The sequence below is a fragment of the Anas platyrhynchos genome, chromosome 12 (genome assembly GCF_047663525.1).
Source record: "Anas platyrhynchos isolate ZD024472 breed Pekin duck chromosome 12, IASCAAS_PekinDuck_T2T, whole genome shotgun sequence".
NCBI classification, from domain to species: Eukaryota; Metazoa; Chordata; class Aves; order Anseriformes; family Anatidae; genus Anas; species Anas platyrhynchos.
In genome coordinates, this window is record NC_092598.1 from 1,933,730 (window position 1) to 1,948,876 (window position 15,147).

Below are 15,147 nucleotides of genomic sequence, written 5' to 3' on the forward strand. Positions count from 1 at the left end.
AGTCTCCGCCTGCTGGTGTGTGGGCTGCCATGTGGGCTTTGGCTAAGTGTGGTGGGGATGTGGCCACCACGGCACGGAGCAGAGTCCATCCCACCACCCCTGCATCGTCCTGGTGGTTCGTGTCAGTGCCAATCCTGGTAGCTCCTTCCCTGGAGAAAAGAGCCATGGGTGCCACCAGCTCTGCTCTCAGCCAGGGACACCACGAGGGGACCACAGCGTGAGGACCGAGGTGGCCACCGCGTCCCCAGCAGCTCCCTTGGGGCTCACCTGCCCCTGCTCCAGGACACGGCGGCGAGGGAGCAAACGGTTGTGTGGAAACCCCCCCAAAAAAAGAAAAAAGGAAAAAAATAAAAACAGCAAAAAGCTGCTGAAACAAAGCAGGAGGAGAGGGCTGAAACCACAGCGCTGCCTCTGCAGAACCCCGCTGCGGCTCCAGCCTTGGGCCAGAGGGACAGGGAAGGAAAAAAATCTCGTGCCCTGCAGCGGGGTGGGAGGACGGAGCCGCTCGGGGGCTCTTGGGCAGCCCCGGGTTCAGCTCCGGGCTCGGCGTCTCCCCTGCGTGCCCTTGGGGAAGTCATTTAATCGCGGTGACTCAGCTCTCCATCTGCGCATCGCCCAGATAAAGGCTCCCCCTCGCCTATCTGCCTCTTGTATCGTCTGCTCAGATTATCGGGGCAGGAACTGTTCTTGCCATTTCGATGGACACTGCCCGGCACCGCCAAGCCCTGATAGGGCTGGGAGGTGCGTGGGGCTCGGCGCAAGGGGGTCCTGGTTAGGGTGGGGGGGGCCCGGTTGGGGTTCGCCCCCCCTGTGGGTAAGCAGCAAGCCCAGAATTTTGGGGGCTGCTACCTTGGGGGTATCGGGGCCAGAGGTGCTGTGCTTCCTGCAGCCACGGCTCCGAGCTGATGGAGATGGGTGTGGGAGCAGGTGGAAAGAGAAATTGCAAACCCAAATGGGAAAAAGGGAAAAAGGGAAAAGCCATGGGGCAGGGCGGGGGGCACAAAAAGAGCCCGTGTGTGTGCGTTTGCCCCATGTAGGGGCGTTCTAGTGCTGCATCAAGGGCACCCATCCCACCCGCACGGCTCAAGCAGCCACCTCTGACGGCGAGGCTTTTGCTGGGGCTTTGAAAAATCCCTTCCTCTTGTGAACTGGCCCCTTCTCAAAGCCGGGGCTGTTTAAACTTTCTGTCTCCTGTGGCCGGGCTGCAGTGGGGCCGCGTGGCCAGAAAAGCAGCTGGGGAGGTCACAGCCTCGGGGGCTGAGCCCCGGCATCACCACAAGCAGGGATTTGGGGGGGGTCGCGGCATCCCCCGAGCCCATCGGGGATGAGGAGCTGAGCTCCTGGCTCCCAAAAATAGCATCGGATCCTGCGCCGTCAGCTGGCCGTACCTTGGCACCCCTCCGCCGCTCCGCTACTGCCGGGACTCACTTCCACCTCCCATGAAATATGAATTTCTTGGCTGCAAAGGAAAGAGAGAACTATGTCAGGAATCCGTGTTTGGCTTGGCTGCCGGCACCGTGGCTCCGAGCGCCTGGGCTGGGCTCTGGCAGGCGGCTGTGGAAAGGAGGGGTTCCCTCCCCAAAAACGCCCTGCCACGGCCACACCGAGCTGGGTGCCCGCAGAGCGAGAAAACCAAAATGGGGATGGAAAACCAAAGGGTCTGCGTCCTCTTCTGCATCTCACCCCGTCCCCTGCATCCCACCCCATCCCCTGCATCCCACCCCATCTCCTACATCCCACCCCATCCCTCATCCCTGCTTGTCCCCAAGGAAGGAGGCTGGGGCTGGGGACCGGGGTCAGCACCACGCTGGGGAGCGAAGGAGAAGGTTTGGTGACAGATGTGCTTTAGCTGAGAAAGGCTGAGGGGTCCCGTGAGGAGAAGCCACGGGATGCTCACAGCATGGGGGGGCTGAGCACTGGTGCGGAGGCTTGAAAAGGACCTGGAGGGGCTGGAAGTGATGCTGGTGGACACACACACGGATGCTTTGGTCTGGCTCTGTCAGGGCGAGGAGCACCGCAAGAGGCCGTTTCCAGCAGATTTTTTTTTTTTTTTTCCGGCCAGATGAGGAGCTGGAAGGTTATTTCTAAAGTTAGCTTCTTGCTCACGATGGTCAAAAATTGATTTTCTGGATCCGAACAGCTTTGAATTTCCAAGCTGGTGAGAGTCCAGCTTTCAATCTGGATCCAGATTTCGTGGAGTCCTGCTCCTTCCTCGGGCTGCTCTCACACAGCCTCCTTCCAAACAAGCCGCGGGCACATCCCTGCGCCGAGCCGAGCAGCTGCCCGGGCACCCCGCGGGATGTGGGGGTGCTGCATGCCAGGGTCTCGGCACCGTGCCCAGGCTCCCTCCCAAATATCTGCGCTGCCTGAGCTGGAGGTGCTGGCAGGTCTGGAAAATGCCCCCCAGGGCACCTCGGAGGCGTCCCACGGATGGAGAGGGTGGTGGAACGAGAGGAGGCAGGGAAAAGGGCTCAGCCCTGGCTGGAGGTCACCCCAGCATGCTGGCAGAATAAGAAGGGATGGGTGGATCGAGGCAACCCAGCAAAGAAAATCCCATAACGCCCAACCCAGCGCCCACGGGAGCCTGGAGGTGCTGGGTGTGAACCAGCTGCAGCCCACCGGTCCCATCGCAAGGCTCAGCCAGCAGCTGCTGAGTCCTTCCCAAAGGCATCAAGAAGGCTGATGGCAAATAAATGGTTCGGGTCTGTTTTGGTATGGGCGAGCAGAGCCCTCCGAAGTGCCTGATTTCCTCAAGAATCCCACGGAGGAGGCACCCGAGCACCTCCTCTCGCCCTGCTCGCCAGCCCCCAGGACTGCGTGGGTTTAATCTCCTCCGGGGATCAGCAGAGGGGCTGGGACTGACAGCAGCATCTTTGTGGGCGCGGTAATAAAGAATGACTATTTTGACATTTATTTAAGAAATATTAATCTTTCATTTTCCTTCTAAATGCTCCTGTTTGCTAAGGAACTATCTGTTACCTAAGTGCTCCGATAAATCTTCTAAGGTAAAATTACATGTTAGATGCTGCCAGAAGGGTACATTTAAGAATGCTTCCCAAATTATCAGCTGCATTAATCTTAATTACTTCGGTAAAAGTAGAGTCTGGCATTAGGGTGAACTAAATTGAACGGGTGTTTGTTTGTCTTTATCATATCACATATTTGAGATCATTCAGGGCGAGCAGGAAGGGCGGAGAGCAACACCCTCCCACACGAGCACCTGTTAACGACAGTCGTTAGCAAGGTGATAATGGTCTCCACCAGGCACGGAGCGCTCTGCAGGAGGTCGGTACACACTCAGACCGACTGCCTGTTAAGGAATGCAGCGGTTCAGGTCAACGGATGCAGGGAGTGTCAGAGCCTGCTGCTGCCATCAACGGGAGGCAGAGATGCCGCGTGTGTGAGGTGTGAGCAGGTGGATGACCTGGTCCGCATGGTGGCGGAGCTCAAGGAGGAGGTGGAGAGGCTGAGGGCCATCAGGGAGTGTGAGCGGGAGATTGACTTCTGGAGCAACTCCCTGCAGGGCATCAAGGAGAGGTACCGGGGTGAGACACCCCAAACGGGGGTGGACCCCTTGCCCTGTCGCCGTCGGGCCGAGGGAGGGGATCTGGGAGCTGAGGAGGAGTGGAGACAGGTCCCTGTGCGACGTGGCAGGCGATGCCCTCCCCCTCCGGCCCCACCTTCCCAGGTGCCCTTACAAAACAGGTTTGAGGCCCTGGAGATTGAGAGACCGGTAGCTGAGGAAGAGATACAAAGTGTTCCCAGGAGGATGCCTAGGGCGAGGAGGTCGACTCCACGCATCAGAACTGCCTCCACCAAGAAAGAAAGAAGGGTGATTGTCGTGGGAGACTCTGTCCTTAGGGGGACAGAGGGCCCTATTTGTCGGCCTGACCCTACCCGTAGGGAAGTCTGCTGCCTCCCTGGGGCCAGGGTCAGGGACGTGTCCAGGAAGCTCCCCAACCTGGTGCGCCCCTCTGATTATTATCCGCTCCTGATAATCCAGGCGGGCACTGATGACATTGACAACAGAAGCCTGAAGGCTATCAAAAGAGACTTTAGGGGACTGGGACGGTTAGTGGACGGAGCAGGAGTGCAAGTAGTTTTTTCGTCCGTCCCTATGTTGACAGGGAGGGGTACGGAGAGGACAACGAAAGCCCACCTGTTAAACACGTGGCTCCGGGGCTGGTGCCTACGCAGAAATCTTGGGTTTTTCGACCATGGGGCAGTTTACTCAGCACCTGGTCTGGTGGCCGTAGACGGGTCCCTATCCTTTAGGGGAAAAAGGATCCTGGGCCAGGAGCTGGCGGGGCTCATTGATAGGGCTTTAAACTAGGTAAGAAGGGGGATGGGGCTGGAGCGAGGACTGTTGGGGCTGTACCAGGGGGAGCAGTGGCAAGGCCGGAGGATAAGGTAAAGGCCCAGCTGAAGTGCATCTACACCAATGCACGCAGCATGGGTAACAAACAGGAGGAGCTGGAAGCCATCGTGCAGCGGGCAGGCTACGACTTGGTTGCCATCACGGAAACGTGGTGGGACCAGTCTCATGACTGGAGTGCTGCGATGCCTGGCTATAGGCTCTTCAGAAGGGACAGGCAGCATGGAAGGGGTGGCGGTGTGGCTCTCTATATTAGAGAGTCTTTCGATGTTGTAGAACTCGAGGCTAGGAATGACAAGATCGAGTCCCTTTGGGTTAGGATCGGCAGGGACAACAAGGCTAGTGTCCTGGTCGGGGTCTGCTATAGACCGCCGAACCAGGATGAGGAGACGGATGAGGAGTTCTACAGGCAGCTGACAGAAGTTGAGAAATCGTCAGCGCTTGTACTCGTGGGGGACTTCAACTTCCCAGACATATCCTGGAAGCACAACACAGCCCAGAGGAAGCAGTCTAGGAGGTTTCTGGAGAAAGTGGAAGATAGCTTCCTGACGCAGCTGATTAGTGAACCTACCAGGGGTGGTGCCCTGCTAGACCTTCTCTTCACAAACAGAGAAGGACTGGTGGAGGATGTGATTGTCGGGAACAGTCTTGGGCAGAGTGACCACGAAATGGTGGAGTTCTCTATTCTTGGCGGGGCCAGGAAGGGAACCAGTAAAACCACTGTATTGGACTTTCGGAGGGCTGACTTTAGGCTGCTCAGGACACTGGTTGGTGGAGTCCCATGGGAGGCGGTTCTGAAGGGCAGAGGGGTTCAGGAAGGCTGGGTGCTATTCAAGAGGCAAATCCTAATGGCACAGGAGCGGTCTATCCCCATGTGCCCAAAGATGAGCCACCGGGGAAGACGACCAGCCTGGCTCAACAGAGAATTGTGGCTTGAGCTTAGGAGGAAAAAGAGGGTTTATAATCTTTGGAAAATTGGGCAGGCCACTAGGGAGGACTATAAGGATGTAGCGAGGCTGTGCAGGGACAAAATTAGGAAGGCCAAAGCTCATCTGGAGCTCAAGCTGGCTACTGCCGTTAAAGATAACAAAAAACGCTTTTATAAATACATCAACACAAAAAGGAGGACTAAGGAGAATCTCCATCCTTTACTGGATGCGGGGGGAAACTTAGTTACAAGAGATGAGGAAAAGGCGGAGGTGCTCAATGCCTTCTTTGCCTCAGTCTTTAGTGGTAAAACTGGTTGCTCTCTGGATACCCAGTACCCAGAACTGGTGGAAGGGGACGGGGAGCAGGATGTGGCCCTCACCATCCACGAAGAACTGGTTGGTGACCTGCTACGGCACTTGGATGTGCACAAGTCGATGGGGCCGGATGGGATCCACCCAAGGGTACTGAGAGAACTGGCAGAGGAGCTGGCCAAGCCCCTATCCATCATTTATCAGCAGTCCTGGCTATCGGGGGAGGTCCCAGCTGACTGGCGGCTAGCAAACGTGACGCCCATCTACAAGAAGGGCCGGAGGGCAGACCCGGGGAACTACAGGCCGGTCAGTTTGACCTCAGTACCAGGGAAGCTCATGGAGCAGATCCTCTTGGGAGTCATCATACGGCACTTGAAGGGCAAGCAGGCGATCAGGCCCAGTCAGCATGGGTTTATGGAAGGCAGATCCTGCTTGACGAACCTGATCTCCTTCTACGACAAAGTGACGCGCTGGGTGGACGAGGGAAAGGCTGTGGATGTGGTCTACCTTGACTTCAGCAAGGCTTTTGACACCGTTTCCCACAGCATTCTCCTCAAGAAACTGGCTGCTCTTGGCTTGGACTGGCGCACGCTTCGTTGGGTTAGAAACTGGCTGGATAGCCGGGCCCAGAGAGTTGTGGTAAATGGAGCCAAGTCCAGTTGGAGGCCAGTCACTAGTGGCGTCCCCCAGGGCTCGGTGCTGGGGCCGGTCCTCTTTAACATCTTCATCAATGATCTGGATGAGGGCATTGAGTGCACCCTCAGTAAGTTTGCAGATGACACCAAGCTAGGTGCGTGTGTCGATCTGCTCGAGGGTAGGAAGGCGCTGCAGGAGGATCTGGATAGGCTGCACCGATGGGCTGAGGTCAACTGTATGAAGTTTAACAAGGCCAAGTGCCGGGTCCTGCACCTGGGGCGCAATAACCCCAAGAAGAGCTACAGGCTGGGAGAGGAATGGCTGGAGAGCTGCCAGGCAGAGAAGGACCTGGGAGTGATGGTGGACAGTCGGCTGAATATGAGCCAGCAGTGTGCTCAGGTGGCCAAGAAGGCCAACGGCATCCTGGCTTGTATCAGAAACACTGTGACCAGCAGGGCTAGGGAGGTGATCGTCCCCCTGTACTCGGCTCTGGTGAGGCCGCACCTCGAGTACTGTGTTCAGTTCTGGGCCCCTCGCTACAAGAAGGACATCGAGGTGCTTGAGCGGGTCCAGAGAAGGGCGACGAAGCTGGTGAGGGGCCTGGAGAGCAAGTCCTATGAGGAGCGGCTGAAGGAGCTGGGCTTGTTCAGCCTAGAGAAAAGGAGGCTCAGGGGTGACCTTATCACTCTGTATAAGTATATTAAAGGAGGCTCTAGCGAGATGGGGGTTGGCCTGTTCTCCCATGTGCCTGGTGACAGGACGAGGGGGAATGGGCTAAAGTTGCGCCAGGGGAGTTTTAGGTTAGATGTTAGGAAGAATTTCTTTACTGAAAGGGTTGTTAGACATTGGAACAGGCTGCCCAGGGAGGTGGTTGAGTCACCATCCCTGGAAGTCTTCAAAAGACGTTTAGATGTAGAACTTAGGGATATGGTTTAGTGGGGACTGTTAGTGTTAGGTCAGAGGTTGGACTCGATGATCTTGAGGTCTCTTCCAACCTAGAGATTCTGTGATTCTGTGATTCTGTGATTCTGTGATTTAACAGGACGCAGATAAGAGGCGCGGGGCAGCGCGGGGCAGGGCAGCTGCCTGCTGAAACCGATGGCTCCGGGTGACAAAGAGCAGCCAGGAGGGGACCGCAGGAGCCCTGGGTCCCCGCCGCAGCAGGACCTGTCTGGGGCAGGGCAGAGGAGCAGGGAAAAAGAGATTTAATCCAAATTAACTCCTTAGGCACTGCTTGGAGTCGTTAAGGAAGAGCAGGAGGCTCAAAGCTGGCTGGTGCCCCGCCGAGCACGGAGAGCACCGGGTGGGTGCGGGGTTGTTTCTGCCTGAACCCACCTCGTTTGGATGAAGGAGGCGTGCCTGGATGGGACCAGGCTCTTGCTAAGTGCTTCGGGGCACAGACACGGAACTAAGCGTGGGATTAAGCGCTCTCCTTAGCCAGGGCCTTGGAGAGGTATCGGGTGCGGTGGCTGCGCAATCGCTGCATCTCCCCAGGTCTGCGTGACCCGGGCAGATCCGCTATCAGCACAGAGCGAGCTTGCATAAGCCAAAAGGGGCTGGGGAGGATTTTCCTCTCCCTTTTTTTTTTTTTTTTTTTTTATATTTTACAAGACCTTCTCCATCCACACCCCTGTGTAAACCATGACGAGCGCGCAGCTGCTTAAGGGGAGCCGGGGGAAGATGGTGAGAGGTGACGGCGTGCGCTCACGGAGGTGCTGGTGGGGGACCAGGTTTTGGGGAGCCCCGCTGCGACACCCAGGTGCCCCCAGCCCTCGTGGGACAGGGAATGAGGCCAATGTCACCAGGCAGGAGCTGGGCTATCGGCACGGCACGTCGGCTGCATCCCCCGTCCTGCTTTCCCGAGCTAGGGCCCCGCTCTGCACTTCCCGCCCAGCCTGTCGTGACCCAAAAAAAAAGGGGAAAAAAAAAGAAAAGAAAAAAAGAAAAGGCAATGACACCATTCCCAGGCCAATATCACGTTTCCTTCCTCCCGGCAGAGCCTGGGTCTGCTCCAAGCTGCCTTCCCCTCCGCTCCTGCTCACAGCCCTGGTCAAACAGGGACAGGAAACCCGAGAGCAGATGAGAACATCACCGTTATTTTCACCCAAGCCTCATTTATCTCTGTGTCCTTTTGGCATCCTTTTTGTCCCCTTCGCTCCACGGCACGTCTGCTGCAGTGGCTGTGCTGGGGCTTGGGGGGGCCATGGCCACGGTGCCAGTGTCACCCTGTGCCCCCTCCTGCCGTGCCCCAGCCTCTCTGCAGTGCCACCAAGGTCCCTCTTTGTGCTGGTCCCTTTATCATCAAAGGCACGCACCCGGGTGCACCCAATGAGCTAAAATCAAGCCCCCCAAAACTCTCCCAAACCCAGCCAAGCTGCCCTATATCCCTCGGCGTGTTCCTGCAGCACCAGCAGCGCCAGCTCTTCCAGCCCCTCGCCACCGGCATCGTCGCGCCTGAGCCGTGCTGGAGCCAGGTTTGCCGCGGGAGCGGGCGAGCTCCGGTGGAGCAGAGATCAGAATCTGCCCCGCGCTCATCCGGCCTGCTCTGCCTTTGCATAGGCACACACACATCCATTGCTCCGAGGGAAATTAATTGGCTCGTGGCAATTAACACAGCCACAGACTTCAGATGAGGTGGGTGCCGTCTCCGAGCTCCTGGTTCCGCCCTCGCTGGCTGCTGCAGCTCCTCAGGTGCTGGGAGTCCCCTTTCCACGGGCAAGTGGCTGGGGACAGCACTGGTCCCATCCTTCCCAAGTCTATTCTGCTGTCCTGTGCAGGACGGGTGACATCGGGTGGGTGACATTGGGTGGCAGTGGCCACCCCGGCCGTGTCCCCCCCAGCAGGGTCGCTCCCATCCAGCCCGAACTCGTTACCACAGGATCTGATAAGGAGGAGACTTCGGCTAGATTTGGGGAGCTTTTAAGCTGTCAACTTTCCTATAATTGTTAGCAATGTTTTAAATAAGCTCTCCTCTGAAATTTTTGCTTCCGAAAGACAAGATTAATGAGCATTTCCTTTGGGGGTTTATTGCGCTGTTAATTATTCTCTTCCAGAAATTTGGTTCAGAATATTATCAGCCTTTTTTTTTTTTTTTTTTTTTTCAATTAAAAGCGATAATAATTTGCCCCGTATAAAAGAAAAGCGGATTTTAAATATATACATGTGTATATATATATGTATATAACCCCTTCCTGATTAAGTCTAACAGCCGAGCAGTGAGCTGAGGGCGGCGGGGGCGCGCTGCAGTGCGCACCCGAGCCCTGCAGAGGGAAGCAGAAGCCGGCCGCAAATTGCAGCGGGGCCCCGGGGCTGCTCCGAGGAGCGGTGCTGAGACCCGGCCAGGGCCTGCGGTGCGATTCCGGTACGAATTCGGTGCGAATTCGGTGCGATTTGGGTGCGACTTCCAAGCACTGAGCTCGCCAGGAGGTGGCCGGTGGGAGGTGGGTGCCGGTGGGAGCGCGCAGGGGGGAGATGTCTGCGGAGCTGGTGCTTTGCAAACAGTGCTTGATGACCAAAAAGCCAGGATTTCACCCCAAAAAAAGCCTTTTTGCACTGGGAATGATGTGGGGCTCGCACCGGGAGGTTCCTGGAGATGGGACTGAGGTCTCCAAAGCGCAGCCTGGGCCGGGCACAAGCGTGTCGGCGGGTTCGCACGCTGCTCGCGCTCCCCAGCAGACATTCCTCGTGTGGCTCCCAAATGCAAAACATTCAGAAAATGCTCCGAATACAAATGCTTGCTTGGTGGGGGACGGATCCGATTACACCCAGGGCACAGGGGGGAGCAGGCCCACGCATGGCTTTGCTGGAAAACACCCTGCAGACTGAGCGAGAGCCCCAGACCACGTCCACTGCAAGGTTTGCTTTAACCCCAGGCTGTCCCTGCTGAAGTCGCGCAGAAAAATAGAAAGCGAACGAGGTGCTGAGCTAAACGCAAAGCTGGCTGGAGATGCCGCATCCTGGCAGGTATCTCACGGGGGTGGGCACCTCTGGCAGGCCCCCAGTGGGACACCCATGGGTGCGCTCCTATCCGCTCCCCTGGGGATGATGGAGACGTGTTTTGGAAGGCACCAGAGCGAAAGCCCTTCAGCTGTGGCTCTGAGCAGCATCGTGTACCCGTGCCCAGATACCCAGGTGAGGGGCACATCATGGATCAGGTGCGCTCAGAGACTTGGCAGGGCAGGGGCTGTGCTCCAGGAAAGGAGCAGGGCTGCACCGCCTTCTCCCCATGCTCCATCCCTCTGCCCACCCAGCACACAGGGACCTCAAAATGCCCCGCCACGCACGCTCCCCCTCCCCACGCCCCACGTGAGCTCACACCCACGCCTGCCCGTGCCACACCGCGGTGTCCCAGTGTCACTGGGGACAACCCCCAGCACGCTCCTTGCCTTACCCACGTGCCGGCGCCGTCCCTGCGCTCCTGCCAAGCCCTGAGCAGTTTTTTGCTGACCCGATAAGCCTGGAACAGAAAGCCCCACTGCATACCCAAAGCCTCCTGCTCGGGAAGCTGCTATCAGCACTGCCGGGAAAGGCGAAGCAGGGCTGTGGGGCAGGGCAGAGGCCGGTGCCTGTCCCCCCACCCCGATGCTGCCCCGTTGGATGCTCGCAGCCTCCCTCAGCTGCCCGGACCTGCAGCTGTGGCGCAGACCCCGAGACAAAACCCACGCGCGCAGCCGTCCCCATCCCCGTCCCCGCCAGCCTCCAGCGAGGGTTTTAACGCGGCTTCTGCCTGCCTGCTTAATTTACTGCCTCTTTACTCCTTTCCTCAACCGATGTCCTCTGGAAAAACCGAACGCGACCAGGTCCGCGCTGCCCAGCCCCTTGATTTATGTCTGCTCCAGAACATTTCCCCATTGTTCGGCCAACGGTGTGCGTCAGCGCCTTGCAATCCTCCGCGCGGCGAAGGAGAAGCAGATGGCTCCTGGCCTGGGGGAAGGGGAGCGCCTGCGCGAGGCAGCGGCGGCCAGGCAGCGGGGAGGGGGCTTTTTGGGGTGTCCCTCCCCAAATCCGGGTGGCTGGAGGTGCTGGGGGGGCCTCCAAGCTCCCACCTGCCCCAGGGGCTGGAGAAACGGCATCGGCGCAGGGAGCTGCACCTGATGGAGGGCACGAAGCAGGATGGGTGCCGTGGCAATTCCCTTGTCTTTTGGTGGAGAAAATCCATTTTGGCTTCCTCCACTGCTGTTGCTGAAAGACCAGCTCGCCATCACCTCCAGCATGTCGCATCTTACGTCTGCAGGACGGGAGCAAATCCACCTTCAGACAGGAGGATTCCCTCCCCTCTCGCATTTGGGGCTTTGCAGCAAACAGCCAGCACCAGAGGACGCAGCCCGGACGGAGACACCGGGGGGACGAAATGTGCTGACAGCAATTTTTGCAGCTCAGCGTGGTGGCAGCGCTGACGGTGCAAACGCCGCGTGCCACCAGCTGCCGAGGTCTGTGCCGGGCTCCCGGCACGATGCTGCCTTCACATCTGAGCTGCAAAACGCATCGGTGGAGCGGTGCCAGGCTTTCAGCCCGCAGCGGGGCACGGCTGAGATGCGAGTGCTGCGTTTTGGGGAGCTGCCTGGCACCCGCCGAGCCCCCTCCCATTTGCCTGCTCCGTCTCGCGGCGGACGCCGAGGCTGAGAAATGCCCTCTGTGTTCTCCCCGGGAGCAGAAAAGGCTCGGGGGCCAAAAAAAACGCGCGGAGCTATAAAAAGGCCGATGAACAGAGGCGCATTCATGGCGCACTTCAATCGGCTGCTTCGTAAAGATGCTGGGAACGCGCGGGCGCTTTACTGGAGCCGGCAGCCCCAGCTGGAGAGCGGCAGGACGGCAGCGCCCGGCGGCCTCTGCCTGCACCAGGGGCTGGGACGGGTTTGGGGAGGGTTTGGGGGCTGGCATTAAAGCCCTGATGCCTGCACGGAAGGCCCCAAGGCAGGCGCGCTCTGCCACGGTGCTTCGTGGGGTTTCCTCTCCCTTTTTTCCAGGTGAGACCAAGGTTTTGATGCGGTCCTCTCATGCCCACGTGTCTCCAAATCGGTGCCTGGCAGCGCAATGAAACCCCTGAGGATTTGCACATCCTGCGCCATAAAATGCCCAGGGTGGGCTGCTCGGACCAGGACTATTGCCATGAGCTCTGCACAAGCACAGAACTTCATGGAGAGAGCCACAAAAAGCATTCCGACAAAGCAAGGCACCCGCAGCCCCCCCGGGTGGCACATGGGGAGGGGGCACAGCACCAGAGGTCCTTGTGGCTCTCGTACCCTCGCCCAAACCTCAGGAAACAGATCCTGCCCTCTGACAAAGCCAAGGCATCGCGGGATGCTGCGGCGAGCCCACCGTCATCCAGGTGATAAATTTTGGTCCCAAAAGCTTTTGTAAAGTCCCTGTGCCCCCAGCGCAGCAGGAGAGGGCACAAAACACGAAATACCAAGGTGGGAAAACTTGCCGAGTCCCCATGCATTTCTTCTGCTATTTTTTTTTCCCCTTAATTTCCTTTTCTTTTTAAGCCGGCACCATCCGTGTGCAAGCGCGGCTGAATAATGCCAATATTCATCGGCGGGACAAGCCCAGGCTCTGTTTGCTTGGGAGGCAGGTTTGCTCCCGAGGCCCGCCGAGCGACAAAATCCCCTTCCTCACACTTGTGTATTTTTCTTTCATCAGCTGAGAAATTAGCGCGGGGGGTCGCGGAGGGCTGGGGGAAAGGCACGGCGCAAATATTTTCCTTTGGCTGGAGGTGAAAAAGCTGCGGGCACAGCGCCGTGCCGCGAGGGGGGACAGCGTCCCTCCTCGCCCTCAAAAGATGCAAAGTGAGGATGAGGATGGGGAATTTGCCTTCTGTTTTGGGGCATCACTTTCAGGCTGAGCAGGAAGATGCGTAAAGCACATGGGCGAAGGAAGAGCGGGTCTGAGGGAAGGATGCTGCTGCCCTTCCTGCAGAGAAAACACAGCTGCAGCTGCTCCGTGGGGTGAATCACCGTGTCGAGGTGATGCTGCAAATAAAAAGGAGCTGGAAAGCTCAGAAATAGCCCCAAAATAGGGCCTGAACCCCAGCACGGTGGCTCACTGCCCCCCACTAAAGCTCACGCACCCAGTGGGCACCTGCACGGCCTGCAGGGAGCTGAAAGGCGCTGGGAAGGAGACGGGGATGGCTCCGAGCATCCTGCGGGTTGGCCAGTCCTGCTGAGGAACTGGGAGGAACTGGGGGAACCGGGGTCAGCACCCTGAGCCCGGGGCATGTTGTGGTGTCAGGGACCCGGCTCCAAGCTTTCCAGCGTGTCTCAGCGCTCCCCTCGCCTTCAGCCTCCGGAGGATTAACGAAAAAGAACAAAAAGATCCCAACCCTCTGGGAGCCTGGAGAGAGGAAAAAATGCGTATTTTTGTGTCCTGGCTGGAAAACGGAATTCTTCCAAAGAGTGACAAGTTTTCACACACAAAAAACAAATAAATCTCACTTCTGAAAAAAGGGAAGAATCCCCCTCCTTGGGGGTTTTCTCCAGCTTTCCATCCGGGGAAGGGGCAGGGGCAGGGGCTGTGCCCCCCCCTCCCAGAGCCGCCTCAGCCCACGATCGCTTTCCTTCCCGGCACAGAGCACCCCAGACAATCCCTAATGCCACGGCCACCGGAAACTATTCGTTTCCCTCTGCTATTTAGCAACGAGCGACGCGGTGCTGCCGCAGCCTCAGCACGCCCCGCATAGCTGTGCAGTGAATTCACAGCCCGCCTGGATTTTTCCTTCACCTGGAGTTTCAATCCGGGGAGGGGGGGACCACGCAGGAGCCGCTCGCAGGAGGATCCGCGAGGGTTTTTGCGCATGCAACGGGACGAGGATGGGGCGCAAACACCCTCCATCCTCTCCTTTCCCTTGGGGACTTGTGCACCCTCCGAAAACCAGCGTGAATTTGGAGATGGATTTGTGAAAGCCACCACGGGGCCGCGGCGCAAAGAAGCGCACGCAGCGCTCGCCGCCGTGCTCTTTTTTTTTTTTTTCTTTTTCCTCCCTTTTTCCAACAAAACGGAGCGAGTAATAATTTTCGCACATGGTGCCGGGCGCGAGAGCTGCCGTAAAGTGGCTGTTTATTTCATTAGCGAGCCGCCGGCTGCTCTCGGCTTCAGGGAGAGGGGGTGTTGGAGCGGGGGCCCCCCGCGCCCCGTGGGGTATCGCTTTACCCCGCCGCTTCCTGCCCAGGTGAACCCACACAAACCCGCCTGTGTGATGGAAAACCCTTCGGCACCCCAGCCGCCTCTCCCCCGAAAACACAGCCCGCGATTCAGCTTCCCTCCCCCTGGCCTATCCAAGGCGCCCTCCTTTTAACACAGAAAGTGGCATTTATCTCGGGATTCCTCAAACCCGCAGTCCAAAAAGAAAAAAAAAAAAAAGAAGAATTAAATATCCGTCTGCGCGCCCGTCTGTGCGTCTGGCTCCACCCGCACCCAAACGGGGCTTTTCCAGGGGTTTGGGTGGCCCAGGATGGGAGCAGCCACAGCAAAGATGTGTTTTTAGCCTGGATTCCCCCAAAAGGGAGCGTGGGTGCAGGGGCTGGCTCGCGGGGTGGTGGCAGAGGTGTCACCAAAGGGAAACCAGCAGCGGCCAGCCACAGCCTGCCCCGTATGTAGTAGGGTAAAAAAACCCTCCTGCATGAGTGATCCTACAATAAAAAGCAGGGAGCGCCAAAAAAAAAGGGATTTATGGTGCTGAGTCCCCCAAAACTGAGCCGAGGCAAGGAGATGGAGGCACAGCAGGAGGACAACTCCCTCGCGCCCGCGTCCGTCCCAGCGTCCTGACACCCAGCCTCCTTCCGCTGGCCACCCTTTAATCTTCCTCGCCGCGGGTTTCTAAACTGGGAATTACAGGAGTCAACTAGAGCAGGACTTGTTTTTGTTTTTTTCTTTTAAAGCTCTTTCCCAAAAACACGC

At 57.9% G+C, this 15,147-nt stretch overlaps 1 protein-coding gene across 5 annotated transcripts in view; it reads right to left on the reverse strand.

Moving 5' to 3' along the window:
• Positions 1–15,147, reverse strand: part of ZNF469 (zinc finger protein 469) — a 220,188-nt gene that overhangs the window by 16,531 nt on the left and 188,510 nt on the right. For all 5 annotated transcript variants that reach the window (XM_072043895.1, XM_072043896.1, XM_038185622.2 and 2 more), the window contains one exon: positions 1,389–1,459. The gene's annotated coding sequence lies outside the window, so the exon portion shown is untranslated. The remainder of the gene's footprint in view (positions 1–1,388; positions 1,460–15,147) is intronic.